The sequence below is a fragment of the Cervus canadensis genome, chromosome 3, assembly GCF_019320065.1.
Source record: "Cervus canadensis isolate Bull #8, Minnesota chromosome 3, ASM1932006v1, whole genome shotgun sequence".
Lineage (NCBI taxonomy): Eukaryota > Metazoa > Chordata > Mammalia > Artiodactyla > Cervidae > Cervus > Cervus canadensis.
Genome location: NC_057388.1, coordinates 29,553,047 through 29,570,911, shown reverse-complemented (window position 1 = coordinate 29,570,911; position 17,865 = coordinate 29,553,047). Strand labels below are relative to the sequence as shown.

At 38.1% G+C, this 17,865-nt stretch overlaps 1 protein-coding gene across 2 annotated transcripts in view; it reads left to right on the top strand.

The window, feature by feature from the left end:
- Nucleotides 1-804: 804 nt before the first annotated feature.
- Nucleotides 805-17,865, top strand: part of FAM126A (family with sequence similarity 126 member A) — an 88,780-nt gene continuing 71,719 nt past the window's right edge. For both annotated transcript variants that reach the window (XM_043462818.1, XM_043462819.1), the window contains exon 1: nt 805-990. The gene's annotated coding sequence lies outside the window, so the exon portion shown is untranslated. The remainder of the gene's footprint in view (nt 991-17,865) is intronic.

Genomic DNA, 17,865 nt, shown 5'->3' with positions numbered 1-17,865 from the left:
AAAGTTCATTTTCTTTCTAATTAATTCTGATGAGACTTGAGAGGGATGTGGTAGGAGAAGGGTGACAAGGTCAAAAACAGAGTAACTATATGTAGGAAACAGTTTGGATGTGCTTAGGTTCCAGTCGTTACATAAAATATTTAGTATCTAGGAGAAGAGAACGGAGGGAAGATGAAGGAAAAAAAAAAAAAAAAAACAGCTGATGGAACGGATACTGTGGAATTGTGTTTGACTTTTTCCAGACTAAGGCCAAAAGCAATGATGTAAGAGGAGAAGAGTTTTTATTACCATTTTGCAAAAACGTATTTTATTACCATTTTCCTCCTCCCACCCCCCACCCCCCACCTCAGGATTTGATAAGATTTTGAGAAATTCTGGTGACTCAAATTACTGTGAAGTAAATCCTCCTGACCAAGAAATAAAGAAACTAAAATATCAATTAGTTTCTCTTCTGCGATTACGGTGAACGTCATTCCGAAAGGCTTATTTTCATCTGGAAGAGCTGTAAATACTAAAGGCTGAGTCCAACAGACCTTCTCTGATCACTATCGCCTAGTTGCAGCTTCAATCTTAACAGTCAATCATCTCCCCTTGGGGACGCCGACCACGCCTTATCGCTTAGACCACGCCCACCAAGTCTCCCTCCCGCCCACCTCATGGCCCCGCCCCGGGCCTAGCAAAAGAAGATTTTCATTGGTGGAGAAGTTGCTCTGATCCCGCCCCAGCGGGCGGCGATAGGCCGAGCTGGCGTGGGGCGGTGGTGGTTGGCTGCCTGGGGACGGGTCCCTGGTCTTGCCCGTCAGAGTAGCTGGCGGCAGTGGCGGCTCTCGGGACTGGGTTGTCAGTCAGTGAGCGGAGGGGGAAGATGGCTCGCCAGGACCCGTTCTGCTAGGAAGAAGTGGGGGGGGCAGGTGGTGCTGCTTATTCGGAGCAGTAGCCGTCGCTGTCGTTGCGAGACAGACAAGTCGAGGTTCTGGAGGTCGAGCTCTGGTAAGTCCCGCAGAGAGAACCGCGCCGGGCCCTCAGGGCGGCCGGCGACCGATAACTTTTTTTGTCAGGGAGGAGCCGGGGCGAGGCGACGGCGGGGAGGGGACCGGGACTTTGTCCCCGGGGCGGCGGCTTCGTTGGGGGTAACGGCTCCAGCGCGAAGCGCCGCGGATGAACGCTAGACTCTGCTGGACGCCCAGGCGTCCAAGGGTCTGAGGGGAGGAACTCGGTGGTAGGCTGCGGCCGGCGGCTTCTCGCCCCGAAGTTGGGCGCAGCCCGCCTGCTGCCTGGGCGGCGGCAGCTTTGTGCGCGAGGACTCGGGTCTTTCTCCTTCCCCGGCGAGGAGCCTTCCGACCTCCGGGCGTGACCTGGGTGCAGCCGCCTCGCGCGGACCAGCAGCCCTTCAGCCGGGTTGCCTGGGGTGGGACACCCCCACCGCCCTGCAGCGGCTGATGCTCCGGTCCGACCTCTTCTATCCCTCCCACCCCTCCGACTCCTCCTTGCCACTTCAGCGAGGCTGCAACTACCCGTCCAGTCTAATGGCCAAAATGGTCACTGTCGCCCCCCTCGTCTTTGAAAGCAACATTCTTCCCCGTTCCCCCACAAGTCGAAGAGATTCACAAAGCAGCCACGATTCCTTCCTTGGTTATTTACACTGGTGAGCTCTTCATCAGTCCTTACCCTCTTTTTATTATGAGTTAGTCCTCCCCAGGTGGTGGTGGTTTAATCGCTAAGTCGTGTCCGACTCTTCTGATATACTCAAGAATCGTCAGGGTTTTGTCCGAAAATTGTAGCATTGAAAGACCCGCCGAAGTTTGCACGCTCTGGCAGAACTGGGTATCCCCCGCTTCGGTGTGCACAGGTGTGCGTTGTTCCCTCGGAGTATAGACGTTTCTGAAATTTTAAAATTTTGCCCTGGTAGTTTCGTACTGCACAGAATCAGTTCTCCGATACATTATCACACGCCGGCAGCCGCTCGGCTCTTCAGGTAGGGGGAGTTTGTTCAGCGGGCAGCTGCTGCTTATCTTCAGAGACCGTCCTACCGGCTGTAGGGCCAGGTTGTCCTTTGGCAAATTATTTGTCCTTGGATCACACAGTAGTTTTTGTAGCAGGTATGCCGCCTCTTTGGTTCGTGTATCACTTTACAGTTTGAAATTTTCAACTTTTAAAACCTTATCTGCATAAAGTCATAAATATTGGTGTAAAAAAAAAATATATTGGTGTAACCCTGAGTCAATGTAGTAGTCCTGGGAGGCTTGTTTCCCTAAGAACATTCTCCTAACATCCATAGATCACTGCTCTGAGTGCCTCCCCACCCCTTCCCCCAATTTCTAAGCATTTTTCTTTAGGTTAACACATTTTAAGTCTCAGAGCACCATATTTTTGAAGTGCAGGCAAGAAAGAAGAAAGAAAGAAAAAAAAATCTTTAGGATATGCTTGGCTGGCCAATAGTAGCTTCAAAGCCGGCTGTTGTAATAATTCATTTCAACAAAGTGGCAAGGGAGAAAATAATTGCCTGTTTTGGAAAATAAATTCTGGATTTGGCGTATTTATCCTTTTTTGATTTACTATAATTATAACAACAAAGGGTTTTAAACCCTCTTAGTTACCAGCATTCACAGTATCTGGGTATGGACATCAGATGAAGCATTGGTTAAGTCAGTGTGTTATCCCTGCTGTGCTTCGTTTTTTTGTTGTATTCCTGTTTGATGAAATCTGCTCTCCATTGCATTTTTAGAGCAGTGGTGTTTTGACAGTCAGAGTTTAATTATATCTTGTAGTCAACTGTTTTATTCAGGATCTTGTTGCCTGATATTTATTTTATAATGAATATTAGGAGATCTTTTAAAAAATGTTAGTATCAAGACCATTTTGGCGCTATCAAGTTTGCGTCTTGTAAATAATTGAAATTATATCAGACATAAATTTGCATTACCCCAGGCCGAATAGGTATACAAAATGAATGTCACAGCTCTTGTCATCAAGGAACTTACTATGTCATATACAAGACAGGTAAGTAAAGTAACAATTATAATACTCTGTGATGAGTGTGAATAGAAATTTGCCTAGCATTGTAGGTGAGCAGAGTAGGAGATGGCTAACTCAGCATGGATGTATGTAAAGTTGGGGGCACATAGTAGAGCTTTAAAGTATGGTATAATTTTGCCAAGTGCACAAGGTGAGTGAATACCTTTCCAGGAAAGTAGAGTAAGTGAGAAAACAAGGAGGCAGGAGCAACCCTGGCAGTTTAGAGAAGTCATTGTTGGTGACAAGTCCAAAGTTAGTAACATTGGTCCTGACTTGAATGCGAGGGTTAGATGGGAAAACAGTGGAAGATGAGAACAGTGAGGGTGATGGAGGGCCAACCCAGGATGTTGTATCCTTGGCTAAGGGGATTGCATTGAAAATGATGAATAAGAAACCACGTAATGGATTTGTGTTTTGGATTCTAATTCTGGTAGAGTGGGGTAGAACCTGATAGATCCTGTCACCTCAGGAAAGAAAAGAGGAAGAATCAAGAATCTTGAGGGTTCCATTGATTGGAAATGAGTTGCACGTAGATAGAGGGAAGATGATGCATTCTATTTTGGATTTTTTGAATTTGAGGAAACTATGGGACATTCAGATGAAGATGTAGATAGGTGTTTGAATGTAGGGTGTGAAACTTGTAAAGGAAATCAGGAATAGAGGGAAAATGGGGGGGTTGAATTGAAGAAGCTGTATTGACTTGGGTATGTTGAAATGACTCAGATTGGAAAAGACTTTAGCATAATAAAAAGCAGAAATTGGAGAATAGACAAATAAAAGGTAGATAAGTGGAAGAATAGTGTGAAAGAGAATTAGTTAGAAAGTATTAGTTAGAAAGATAGGAGGAACTTCAAGAAGGATGCCAAGGGTGGAGAAGTTTTCAAATAGAGGAGGAATGGGTCAACAATTTTGAAGGCTTTAAACAGGTGTCAAGTAAGAAGAGGACTCCAGGGCCCAGTGAATTTGTCAGGAGTTCATAGGTGACTTTAACAAGTACAGTTTTAGCTGAGTAGTGGCTCAGAAACTAGTCTCCAGAAGACTGAGAAAGAATGTTGTTTGGTCCGACTCTTTGTGACCCATGGGCTGTAGCATGCCAGGCTTCCCTGTCCTACACTATCTCTTAGAGTTTGCTCAAACTCATGTCTGTTGAGTCCATCCTGCCATCTCATCCTCTGTTGCCTCTTCCTTCTCCGGCCCTCAGTCTTTCCCAGCATCAGGGTCTTTTCCAGTGAGTTGGCTCTTTGCATCAGGAATGGATGATGAAAAGTAGACATGCTTGCATGAAGCATTTTAAGAAAACTAAGGAAGGAAGAGAGAATGACAGCCTTAGAGCAGTGGTTCTCAATCTTGTCTACACATTTTCAAATCATCTGAGGGAGTTTTTGAGTCCTGATTTCAAGGGGGAACCCCTATACCAATTTGAGGAGTGGAACAGGACCCAGACTTCAGTATCTATTTCAATAGCTTTATGGAAGTATAATTGGCGTGTAATAAACTACACATATTTAAAGTGTGCCGTTGAATGTTTAACATGTTTATATTCATTAAACCCATCACCACAATCAAAATAATGAATATATCCATCACCTCCAAAAGTCTCCTAGTGCCCCTTTGTAATCTCTCTCTCAATCCCTGAAACCACTGGTCTACTTTTTATTACTATAGATGAGTTACATAGATATTTCACAGTTCCTTAGGAAATTCCATAGGCGTAGTTGAAACTGCTGCAGAGGGATATGAGTTGAAGGGATATTGTGCTTGGATTTTTTTTTTTTAATATGCATAAGGAAAGTGAGAAGTAAGAGGAAAAATGAGATATCTATTGGAACTAAGTTCCTGAGGAAATAGTAGATGGAATTCAGAGCTTTGACCAGTAAAGAAAGGAAGACAATATCTTTAACAAAGAGTATGATATTAAAGATAGTGCATTTTTTTGCTATCAGCATCAAGGTTGTCATCATGTAGTATCAAGATGGGTTCTCAGTAGTACTCAGAAATAATTAGCATCTTAGTGTTATGAAAATGAATGCCCCGTAGAAAAACCCCTTAAATGTAGGCCCTGGCACTAGCATGTAATGCTTTGTCATTTTTTGGAGGGGAGCAGATGGAATTAACAGTTTGACTATTGCTTACTGTTGAGAGCCAAGTACTGCTTGAATCTTTTTGACCCCCTTGGAGTTAGGCTGCATGTCCGTACTGGGGAAAGAGAACATTTAACATTTACAAATCTCCTGTTTAAAGCATCTTTGTTCAGAAGAAATCCTGCTTATTTGCCCTTTGGATATATGCCTTTTAAACACATTAGAGGAAAAAAATCATTCTTCTCTCTACCAAGGGAGACATAGAAGAGTTGTGATTGGAAATTGTCAAAGGCCCACACTTTGTATCCCGAGAAAGGTAGTATCTATATTCCACACTGTCCCTTCCACCTTTTTTTAAAATTTCAGGCTCAAGTTTTAGATGTAGGTGAAAGCTGAGCCCTGCTGGTTCTGAGGTCCAGGGTTTGTTCATCACTTGATTCTTACTACCTTTGGTAGGAGCTGAAAGCAAATAGTTAATATCTAAATGTTATTTGACATTGCACTTGACCATAAATAAAGATGGGAGTGAAAACTTTTGTCTGATTGTTTCCTAGAGTTCTGAAAATCTCTTTGATTGTATTGTTCAGTTACTAAGTTGTGTTTGACTCTTTGTGACTCCATGGACTGCAGCATGCCAGGCTTCCCTGTCCTTCACTATCTCCTGGAGTTTGCTGAAATTCATGTCCATCGAGTTGGTGATGCTATCTAACCATCTCACCCTCTGCCGCCCCCTTCTACTTTTGCCTACAAAATCTTTCATTATGATTAAAGTGTAAAAATATGATCAGATATAGAGAGGGTAGACCTCCCTAGTTTTGGTGCAGCCTATGTAAAACTCAGCAGTGGCCACAGGACTGGAAAAGGTCTGTTTTCATTCCAATCCCTAAGAAAGGCAATCCCAAAGAATGCTCAAACTACCGCACAATTGTACTCATCTCACACGCTAGTAAAGTAATGCTCAAAATTCTCCAAGCCAGGCTTCAGCAATACGTGAACCAAGAACTTCCAGATGTTCAAGCTGGTTTTAGAAAAGGCAGAGGAACCAGAGATCAAATTGCCAACATCTGCTGGATCATCAAAAAAGCAAGAGAGTTCCAGAAAAACATCTATTTCTGCTTTATTGACTATGCTAGAGCCTTCGACTGTGTGGATCACAATAAACTGTGGAAAATTCTGAAAGAGATGGGAATACCAGACCACCTGACGTGCCTCTTGAGAAACCTATATGCAGGTCAGGAAGCAACAGTTAGAACTGGACATGGAACAACAGACTGGTTCCAAATAGGAAAAGGAGTTCATCAAGGCTGTATATTGTCACCCTGCTTATTTAACTTATATGCAGAGTACATCATGAGAAACGCTGGGCTGGAAGAAGCACAAGCTGGGATCAAGATTGCTGGGAGAAATATCAATAACCTCAGATATGCAGATGACACCACCCTTATGGCAGAAAGTGAAGAGGAACTAAAAAGCCTCTTGATGAAAGTGAAAAAGTTGGCTTAAAGCTCAACATTCAGAAAACTAAGATCATGGCATCCAGTCCCATCACTTGATGGGAAATAGATGGGGAAACAGTGGAAACAGTGTCAGACTTTATTTTTTGGGGGCTCCAAAATCACTGCAGATGGTGACTGCAGCCATGAAATTAAAAGACGCTTACTTCTTGGAAGGAAAGTTATGACCAACCTAGATAGCATATTAAAAAATAGAGACATTACTTTGTCATCAAAGGTCCGTCTAGTCAAGGCTATGGTTTTTCCAGTGGTCATGTATGGATGTGAGAGTTGTACTGTGAAGAAAGCTGAGCGCCGAAGAATTGATGCTTTTGAACTGTGGTGTTGGAGAAGACTCTTGAGAGTCCCTTGGACTGCAAGGAGATCCAACCAGTCCATCCTAAAGGAGATCAGTCCTGGGTGTTCATTGGAAGGACTGATGCTGAAGCTGAAACTCCAATACTTTGGCCACCTGATGCGAAGAACTGACTCATTCGAAAAGACCCTGATGCTGGGAGGGATTGGGGGCAGGAGGAGAAGGGGACGGATGACAGAAGATGAGATGGCTGGATGGCATCACTGACTCGATGGGCATGAGTTTGAGTAAACTCCGGGAGTTAATGATGGACAGGGAGGCCTGGCGTGCTGCGATTCATGGGGTCGCAAAGAGTCAGACATGACTGAGCGACTGAACTGAACTGAACTGAAAAGAGTAGAACTATCAGTGTTAACATGATTTTGGATACTGTTGTTACTAAAGTCAAAGCAATATTGTAAACATTCTGTATTTTCTTAGTTACTAATTCAATATATAATAATTGTAGGAAGTTTGGAAAATTCAGGAAAGCATAAATGATAAATAACATCTATAATGCCTTTATCCATTGATGGGCTTCCCAAATGGCACAGTGGTAAAGAATCCATGTGCAATGCAAGAAATGCAAGAGACGGTGGTTCGATCCCTGGGTTGGAAAGATCCCCTGGAGTAGAAAATGGCAACCCACTCCTGTATTCTTGCTTGGAAAATTCTATGGACAGAGGAGCCTGGCGGGCTATAGTCTGTGGAGCTGTAAAAAGTCAGACATGAATGAGTGACTGAGTGTGTGTGCACCTGTTGATAATCATTTTTAACACTGGTGAATATCCCATAGGTCCTTTTTAATGGGATTTACTCTTTTTTTTTTCAACAACTGCCTCCCCCCGCCCCCCACATATTGTACCTACTCTTTTGTTTGTTATTGTTGACACTGTTTTGTTTCTAGGTTATTTTTACACAATTGAATGAATGCTTAGCTGAGTCAATAAAGCATTACTCTTTTATAGCATACCATCATTTTAAATGTGTGGCTAGTAGTCCAGCATTTGGATTTTCCATTGCTTATTTAACCAACATTTCAATTGTTAAAAATTTAAGCTATTTCCAATAATTTGATGGATTAATCATTGCTTATATCTTTTATTAAGATAAATTCTAAAGTTAAAGGATACACATAATTATTTTTGATAGATATTAATAGATTGGTTTCCAGAAAGTTGTGATAGTCATTTTTATTAATTGTGCTTGAGAATGCCAGCAATCTCTCCATATTAAAAAACTGCTATTTTGATATGAAAAAAATCTCTAAATTTCTTTGTTTCATTTGTTATTAGTGACTTTAAATATTTGTATTTTTTGTGAATTATCTATTAATGTCCTTTGCTTATTATGCTATTGGATTTTAAAATACCGAGTTATAAAACCTCTTTGTATATAAAACTGTTAGGTATTGGTCAAACTGCAATGCAGATATTTTCTCCACTTTGTCATTTGCATCCTAATTTTGTTTTTGGCTTGAATTTTTAATTTTTAAACAAATTTTTAACATTTAGTGTTGCTAAATCTATCAAATTTTTCTTTTATGGTATCTACCTGCTTAGACTTTCTTGTGTTTGCATATTCTATAAGTAATTACTTCTTTTTCCTTATATTACTTTGAGAGTTTAAAAAAAAATTTACATCTTTAATCTATTTGAAACGTATTTTAAGGTAGAGCGGCAAGTCAATTATTTTATACTATTTACTGAATAATTGTCTTTCCCCAGAGATTTTCTGTTCTGCTTCATTTGACTATATTTTTTGCTCCAATAATTCCAAACAGTTCTATTTACTGTAACTTTTTAATGTATCTTACTATATGGTTGTGTGAATTCCTATTATCTTTTTCAAAACATTTCATAATTTCTCATTTTTTTCAGATTACCTTTAATCCAATTTGTTAAGAAAGAATTTAATTGAAAATATAAACTAATTTTTTAGAGATAGCTATGATATCTTATGATCTGTTTTAGAGATAGCTATGAAATACTTTACAGTATTTTCATCATTTCTTCAAGTCATCTTTTATGACTCAGTGTTTTGTAGTTTTCTTCATGTGGTTCTGCCTATTTTTAAAGTTGACTTTTGGTATTTTAAAATCTCTTGTTGCTATTGTGAGTGAAATACTTTTTCATTGTATTTTAAAGAGGGTTACATCCTCCTGATGGAACATAGAAAAGTTGGTGATTTGTTGTACTATTTTCTAATTAGTCATCTTATGAAATTCTGTTTTTTAAATTTATTTTTTATGAGATTCTTAATTGTAATAGTTTCTATTGGATTTTATAATAAGGCAGTTACAGAATTTGTAAATGATGATAATTTTGTTTTCTTGCCAATATTTAACCTTTTCTTTTTTTAAAAAGAATTACACTGATTAGGGTGTCTAGAAGATTGTTAAATTATAGTAATGAATAGTGAGCATCTTTGGCTCATTTCTTATTTGAATGAATGCCTTTAGGGTTTTCATAGTTGTGTATTCTTTTTGACAGTTTTTTTTTTTTTTTTAGTATGTTAAGGAAGTAGTCTTTTATTCCCCCTTTTTAGAATTAAGTTTAAATTGGATCACATAAATTTCATAATATATGATTATATGGCTTTTCTTCTTTGCCTGTTGTTTGATGAATCATATTAAAAGTTTTCCTAATAGATTTCACCAGTTTTGTCTCTTTGGCATGAAGACAACTTGGTAATAGCATACATCTTTAAAGCTAGATTTGATTGCTCTGTAAGATCTCTAGTGTTCCTTTTGTATTGTCTTTCTCAGGTTTTGGTTTCTGAATATGCTAGCTTTGTGAAATAGAATGGGGACTGATAAGTTCTGGCACTGTCTTCCTTGAAGGTCTGAAGTAATACAACTTCCTTGCTAACACTAGCGAGGGAGGCGTTCTCCATCCCCCTTCTGATGTCTGTGTCAGAAGCTTGCTCTGTCCCTTTTCGTACTTTAATCACACACACACACACACACACACACACGAGGTAGTTTAATAACACACACACACACACACGAGGTAGTTTAATAACACACACACACACACACACACGAGGTAGTTTAATAACACACACACACACACGACGTAGTTTAATAACACACACACACACACACACACACACACACACACACACACACACACACACACACACACACACACACACACACACACACACACACACACACACACACACACAGTAGTTTAGCTATATGAAAATGTCCAGGTCTTTTTGAATTGAAAACAGTTTGTTGATATTTTAATATCTGCTACTTTCTAAGTGAGTGAGTGAAGTCGCTCAGTAGTGTCCGACTCTTTGCTACCCCATGGACTGTAGCCTACCAGGCTGCTCCGTCCATGGGATTTTACAGGCAACAATACTGGAGTGGGTTGCCATTTCTTTCGCCAGGAGATCTTCCTGACCCAGGGATTGAACCCAGGTCTCCCGCATTGTAGGCAGATGCTTTACCATCTGAGCCACCAGGGAAGTCCACTTTCTAAGTACTTTGCATAATTGATTTCATTTATCTGTGTACAACTTGGCAAGGTAAGTATTAGTTATCCTTATTTTTCAGATAAAGAAACTGAGATGAAAGAGATTAAGATACTTGTTCAAAAGCAACAAACAGTGGTAGAGATTAAACTCAATTCCTCTCTGATGCCATAACTCATGATTTTTAATTATCCTAATTGCTTTCCTAATTAAGACGCTTTCTTTATTCTTTGTTACTGAGAAGTAGGCTTAATTATTTTATTTGAATGTTTTATGAACTGTTTTCCTCTTTGCCCAATTAGTTTCAGTTTTTGGTAACCCTATCATAATTATGACTCGTCTGTTCTGTGTTGATATCATATTTTCTGCTGTTTCAACAAACAGTCCAGTATGGTTATGATAGAAGATACTGGAATGGGAATGGGATGATATTTATTTAATGTACTTTATATAATTCACATTTTAATGTGTTGGATATTCAAGATCAGTTTGCATTCCTAAATACTGTTTGTACCCAGTAAAGAATGTTAAGCACAGCACATCAAGGAGCTTTAGTACTTTTACATTCTGGTTTAAATATTTGTCACTATTGAAGCTTGCATCACGGTAGCCTTTTAGTAGTAAATGTTAAATGATACTTGTTGGTGTGTGCTTTCTGGAACAAAGGGTCTTTTGAGTAGCAGATGAACCGTTAGTTGCCTTCTCATGTAAACGCGTAAACATTCATTCAGTTATTTGCACTGGACCTAAGGAAAACAGTACATATGAGTTTTCTTAAGCTGTACAATCAAAATTATTTGAGGTTTCAGCTATTTGGAAGATATACATTACTCTTCTATGAAGGAACTTAGAGGCTTGAAAATTTAAGAGAATCATGTAAGCCTTAAAAATGCTTAGTTTGGGCAAGCAGTTGTAAGTGCTGTTTCTATCTTTTTGAGCTCCTCTGTTTTTTTTCCCCTTTAGATGTAAGTCATGTTTAATTAATTCATTATTGGTTATAATCAACATACAGACTATAGTCACCACCTTTCACTGATGAGAAGCATGAAAATCTGCTAGTCTGACCTGGTGTTTATATACTCTTGATCTGAATGTCAAAGTTCCTGTTGCTTTGTTAATCTGTAGATATTGTGATGGACGGAGTAACCACATAGTCCTCAAAGCAGTACACACTTTAGTAGTTTAGAAAAGGGAGAGACTATTTTGGGAAATTATGAAACTTTGAGTGGATTTGGATAAAGGAATGGGGTGGAAGGTGGAAGTATTTTAGAAATAGGTGAGAGGAGACCATCCATTAAGTATGAAAGTAGAAATATGCAAATCAAATAGACTATTAGAGAAGTACAGAAAATCAGAAGAATGGGTTACATGGATGATAGAAGTAGGATATTGAAGTCAATGAAGTCTTAGTAGGGTTTCAGAAAGGAAGATCCTTGTGGCAAGGTTAAAGAGAAAGAATGAGTACTGAGACAGAACTAATAGAATTGTCATTTTTGAAGTCATGGAGAGTGTATGATGAGAACCAAATAGATATTGTAAAGGGGGTTAAGGAATAAATTGGTGTTGGAATAATTGGAGGCAGTGGCAGTAGATAAGGCTACTAAATCAGAAAGTTAATCAGTGAAGAACAAATAAAGATTGAAGTATTGTAACTGGAGGGTATTAGAAGCTAATGAAACTTCTCTCCCAATTCCATCCTAATCCCTTAACCCGCTCTCCACAGATCCTGAAATGCATTTTGTTCAGTTGAATGAAATGCAGATTGTCCAACTGAAAATATTTTGTTAGTGATAGAGCTATGGTCATGGATCATCTGTGATATGCCAGTGCTTTATTTATATTTAATCCTTAGAACGTTCCTGTAATACAGATGTTATTACTTACTTTTCACAGGGGAGGAAAGTTTAAGTAACTTGCTGGAAAGTGGGTATAGGTTTTTTGGGCTCTTTGTGTGTGTTTGTGTGTGTGAAATTTGAACAAAATCTGTACTTTAGTTAATAATACTGTATCACATGTTAATTTCCTGTTTTTTTTTTTTTTTTTTAACAACATAGTGTTTCTTCATATTCTCAGAATTGGATTAGAAGTTTCAAGCTTCATTCAATTTATTTTTAAATCACTAAGGTAATAAATTTTCTAGACTTTTAGCAGTAATACTATATGCCAAAATACATGGAACTATATCAAAGTTTTTAGTGAATATATATTAGAAGTCTAGCATTCTATCCATACTAAGTCAAACAAGTGGAATCAAAATGTCATAAATTTTTTAGACATGCAAAAATTCACAAGTTTTCTAAAATATACCTATTATATTGTACATACGATTTATATGTATACAAAGATTTTCTACTATGCTTGATAAAGGCTTGAGAAAGAATAGCAACAAGAAAAAGATGAAGAAATTGGAAAACATAAACTAAATGAAATGGGAGTACTAAATATGGAATACAAAAAATGAAACAAACTAGATAAAAGTAAAAGGTCGTCATATAATCCAGTGGTTTTTAAACTTGATTGCTCATTAGAAATACATTTGGAGCTTTGGAGAAAAAGAGCAATAGCTGGGCATTTGTGTTTTTCAAAAAATTACAAGATAATTCTGATATGCATCTGGATTTTAAAAAGTGATTACAGGTTTTCATATTAAATGGTAGTTTTAGTGATATAGAATTCTATTATTTTCTGCTGACCAATCATGATATAATGGTATAAAGAGAATGATAGTTACATAATCATAGTAGTAAAAGATGTTTATCAGTTTTCATAATCCATAGCCAGACAATAAATGAAACATAATTACAATTGCAAACTATAGTGAAAACATGATTAACCAGACAATAAATAAAACAATTACAATTGCAAACTATAATGAAAACATGATTAACCTAACAATATAAAATAATTACATACAATTTGGGGGGTCAAGCAGAGTGATGTGGTAAGTGGAAGTGCATACATGCACATGTTTTTATCCACCCAGCCAGTCTATGTCTTTTGGTTGGTGCATTTACATTTACAATAATTATTGATATGTATGGGCCTATTACCATTTCCTTAATTGTTTTGAGTTTATTTGGTGTAGGTTCCTTCCTTCTCTTGGGTTTCCTGCCTAGAAAAGTTCTTTTAGCATTTTTAAAGCTGGTTTGGTGGTGCTGAATTCTCTCAACTTTTGCTTGTCTGGAAAGCTTTTGATTTCTCCATCAAATCTGAACAAGAGTCTTGCTGGGCAGAGTATTCTTGGTTGTCGTTTTTTCCCTTCCCTCACTTTAAATATATCATGCCATCTCCTTTTGACTTGTAGAGTTTCTGCTGAGAAATCAGCTAATAATCTTATGGGAGTTCCCTTGTAGGTTGTCGTTTTTCCTTTGTTTCTTTTAATATTTTATCTTTGTCTTTAATTTTCATCATTTTGATTACTGTGTGTCTCTTGGTGTTTTCGTCCTTGGGTTTATCCTGTCTGGGACTCTGCACTTCCTGGACTTGGTTGACTTTCCTTTCCCCTGTAAGGGAAATTTCCAGCTATTATCTCTTCAGATATTTTCTTGGGTCCTTTCTATCTCTCTTCTCCTTCTGGGACCCCTATAATGCAAATGTTGTTATGTTTAATGCTGCCCCAGAAGTCTCTTAGGCCGTCTTCATTTTTTTTTTTTCCATTCTTTTTTCTATATTCTGTTCTGTAGCAGTGATTTCCACTATTCTGTTCTCCAGGGCATTTATGCATTCTTCTGCCTCAGTTATTTTGCTGTTGATTTCTTCCAGAGTATTGTTCATCTCTGTTCTTTAGTTCTTCTAGGTCTTCTGGGTAAACATTTCTAGCATCTTCTCCTTTCTGTTTCCAAGATTCTGGATTTTCTTCACTATCATAATTCTGAATTCTTTTTCTGGAAGATTGCTAATCTCTACTTCATTTAGTTGTTTCTCTGGTATTTTTCTTGTCCCTTCATCTGGGACATAACTTTTTGCTTTTTCATTCTGATAAATCTGCAATGTGGTTTTCGTTCTAGCTGCTGCAGGGTTGTGGTTCTTCTTGCTTCTGTCTGCCCTCTGGTGGATGACACTAAGAGGCTTGTGTAAGCTTCCTGACGGGAGGGACTGGCCATGGGAAAAATTGTATCTTGCCCTGGTGGGCAGGGCTGTGCTCAGTAAAACTTTAATCCAATTATCTGCTGATAGATTTGTCCCTGTTAGTTGTTTGACCTGAGGTTGCCCAGCTCTGGGGTCTCCCACCTCTATGGTAGGGTTAATGGTGACCTCCAAGAGGACTTACGCCAAGGGGCACCTTTCAGGACTGCTTCTGCTAGTGCTCCTGTCTCCATGGTGACCCACCGCTGACCTCCATGACCCACACCTCCACAGGGGACCCTCCAACACTAGCAGGTAGGTCTGGTTTAGTTTCCTGTGGGGTCGCTGCTCCTTTCCCCTGGGTCTTGGTACATTCTAGATTTTGTTTGTGGTGTCTCTATTTTCCCCAGTCCTGTGGAAGTCCTGAAATCAAATCCCACTGGCCTTGAAAGTCAGGTTCCCTAGGGATTCCCAGTTTTTTGGAATCTTTTCATTATGCCATGTTGCTTCTGTTATTGAGCTGTGTTAAAACACTTGGAGAAGGGGGTGGTTGTCAAAGGAATGTAAGGTATGATTCCTTTCCTCATAGAAAGAAGTGGAAGATAAATATTAGTTATGTTTGCTGTAATTTGTGTTAACTATTAATATATTTTCTATTTTAAATGTTTCATAAAAGGATTCCTTTCAATAAACTCTTCTATCATATGTATGTTATTTAAATTTTAAGAGTTTTATTTGGAGATGATATTTATCTGTGATAATTTATCTGTGATAATAGTATGTTGAGGTTAAAGGAAGGACAGTCCAAGAAAGATGATGTCAAGAAAAGTAAGGGGAAAATTTGTTCTTTCCACTGTGAGAGCTACACATATGTTATACAGTTTTCAGTAGCACTTTCTTTTTTTTATTTTTAATTTTTTAAAATTTTTTCCAGTAGCACTTTAGAAAGACCAGCTTCTTTGTGGAAATTGTATTGAACTGGTCGTTGGATGGTAATCAGGGCAGATATTTTTCATGACACCAGGTTATAAAACTCCAGAATTTATTGTAATATAATGTGATTTATTAAATTTGGGTTTATCAGTTAAAAATTGGTTATTGGTTAAAAAAAAATTGGTTATTGGTGACAGAATCCAAAGATATTTAATTTTCTGTTATAAGCCCTTTCTTCAGAAACACTGCATAATTGAATAGAAATACTTAAACTACTATAGGGATTAAACATTCTTACAGGACTTTCAAATACTTTGAAAGAACCAAGATAGAAATTTTTTGCTGTACTAATTTTAGTTTCACATTCAGCTGCAAAGCAACATCAGTTATACTACTACCATAAGGCTTAACATTATTAGAAACTTTATTGAAAAAATAAGTTTATAATTCAGCCTCTGCTAAAGCAAATTGACTGTTACCCCCGTGAATCAACATGATCTTACTGAACTGCTTATTTTATCTTTGGTTACTGTAATTTTTTAAACCAAGGAAAAGCAGCTGTATTAATAAGACCCACTGGGTTTCTGTTGAGGCAAGTAGGACTTTGTAGTGTGGTCAAGATGTGTGCTTTTATTATTATGGCTCTGTTAGTACACATCACCACCATCAACTGGGTTTATTTGCATTTTATCATTATAAACCCGCCCCCCGCAGCCCCCGTGTGTCCTCATCAGTTTCTAATTGAACATCTGAACTTCTGTTGGCAGACATCACTAATGGTTGAACATCTCATTCCAATTTTTGAAAGGGCAGTGACTCACCCTAAGACATCAACCTAACCCATGAGTCACTTCAAATTTGTTTAACATTTCTCTCTCCTTTTTCTCTAACACTAGAAAAAGGAAAACTGCTGGTTAAGAATGCAAAAAAACGTTGAAGGAATTAAAGTAGAGCTGTGCTTTGGAAAGTGTATTTCTTTATGCTGTTATTTTGGGGAAAGAGAAAGAGGGGCAAGTGATAGCAAAATGATTGCAAGATAATATTTCCACTAGACTTCCTTCAACATTCCTTCTCATTTTTCCTCATAGTGTTTGCTTTTATTATTTTGTTTGCTTATACCCTGATTTGCCTTGATTTGTTTCAAAAGGGATGAAAGGACACTCATTTCTGCCGTTTAGGTTTACTCTAATGGTTTCCTCTAATGGCCTCTGAATCCCTCAAGTCAGGAGTTATATCATATTCATTTTTGTAAATCTAGCATCTAGGACTTAGAAGACATTTAATAGTTTATGAATAAACAGATGATATTTCAGCAACTCTAGTACAAGAGATTAATTGCTGCAACCCTAGTTTATTGCATGTAGCTTTGATGGTGTTAGCAGGCTGAACCCCCACTCCAGCCCCCTTTCATATGTTGAAGTCCTAATCCCCAGTACCTCCTAATGTAACTATTTGTTGGTAAGGTCTTTATTTAGGTAATTAAGTGAAAATGAGGTAATTGGGATAGCTCCTAATCCAATGTGACTGGTGTCCTTATAAGATGAAGAAATTTAGGTATGACTTTACAGATAGAAGATAATGGGAAAGCACAGGGAGAAGATGACTTCAAACCAAGGAAAAAGGTCTGGAATAGATCCTTTCCTTAACGACTCTCAGACGGAATCAACCCTGTTGACACCTTGATTATTAGACTTTTAACCTCTGGAACTGTGAGAAAATAATTTCTATTGTTTAAGTCACTCAATATATGGTACTTTGTTACAGCAACCATAAGGAACTAATACAGCTAGTTTGAATGCTTGGTTGTAGCAACATCTCAGATACTCTTAACTTGTCCATCTCCAAGAAGCAGTTTGCTAAACTCAGTGCCAAAACCTTAGAACTTTTTAATCTTCCCCTAGGCAAGGCAAGGGAGAGAGAAATTTTTATAGCTTAATGGAGAAGGTAATAACTGTCTCAGATAAATAAATAGATAACTGTTTGTCTCCTTCCATCTCCTTATAAATATAGTCAATGGCAAGCAGCTAGCTCATTCTCTAGTTCAACTGAATTTTGTTTGATTTGGCATGGAGGAAGTATTTATGAGTTATTTATGTTTTAAGTGTTCAGAAGCTTCTGCCAATAAACCTGGCTGCTTTTTCAAAGTAGAGATGGAAGAGAAAGACTGAATAAAATAGTTTTTATTATGACATTAATTTGAACTAATTGCTTGTACATAATCTCAGCCACCTTACTTTGCCTGTGTTATAATAATAGCAGGGCAGAGCACTGTGTCTTTTATAGTGTTTTGAGACACTTAGTTGAAAGAGAAAATTTTGGACCTGTACAAAAAAAGAACACTTGCTTTTTTATCATTTAGAAGTAGTTTACCAGAGTACTGAGAATAGGGTAAACTAAATAATCAAATTGAATAAAAGTCTTAGTCCTAGATTAAAAAAAA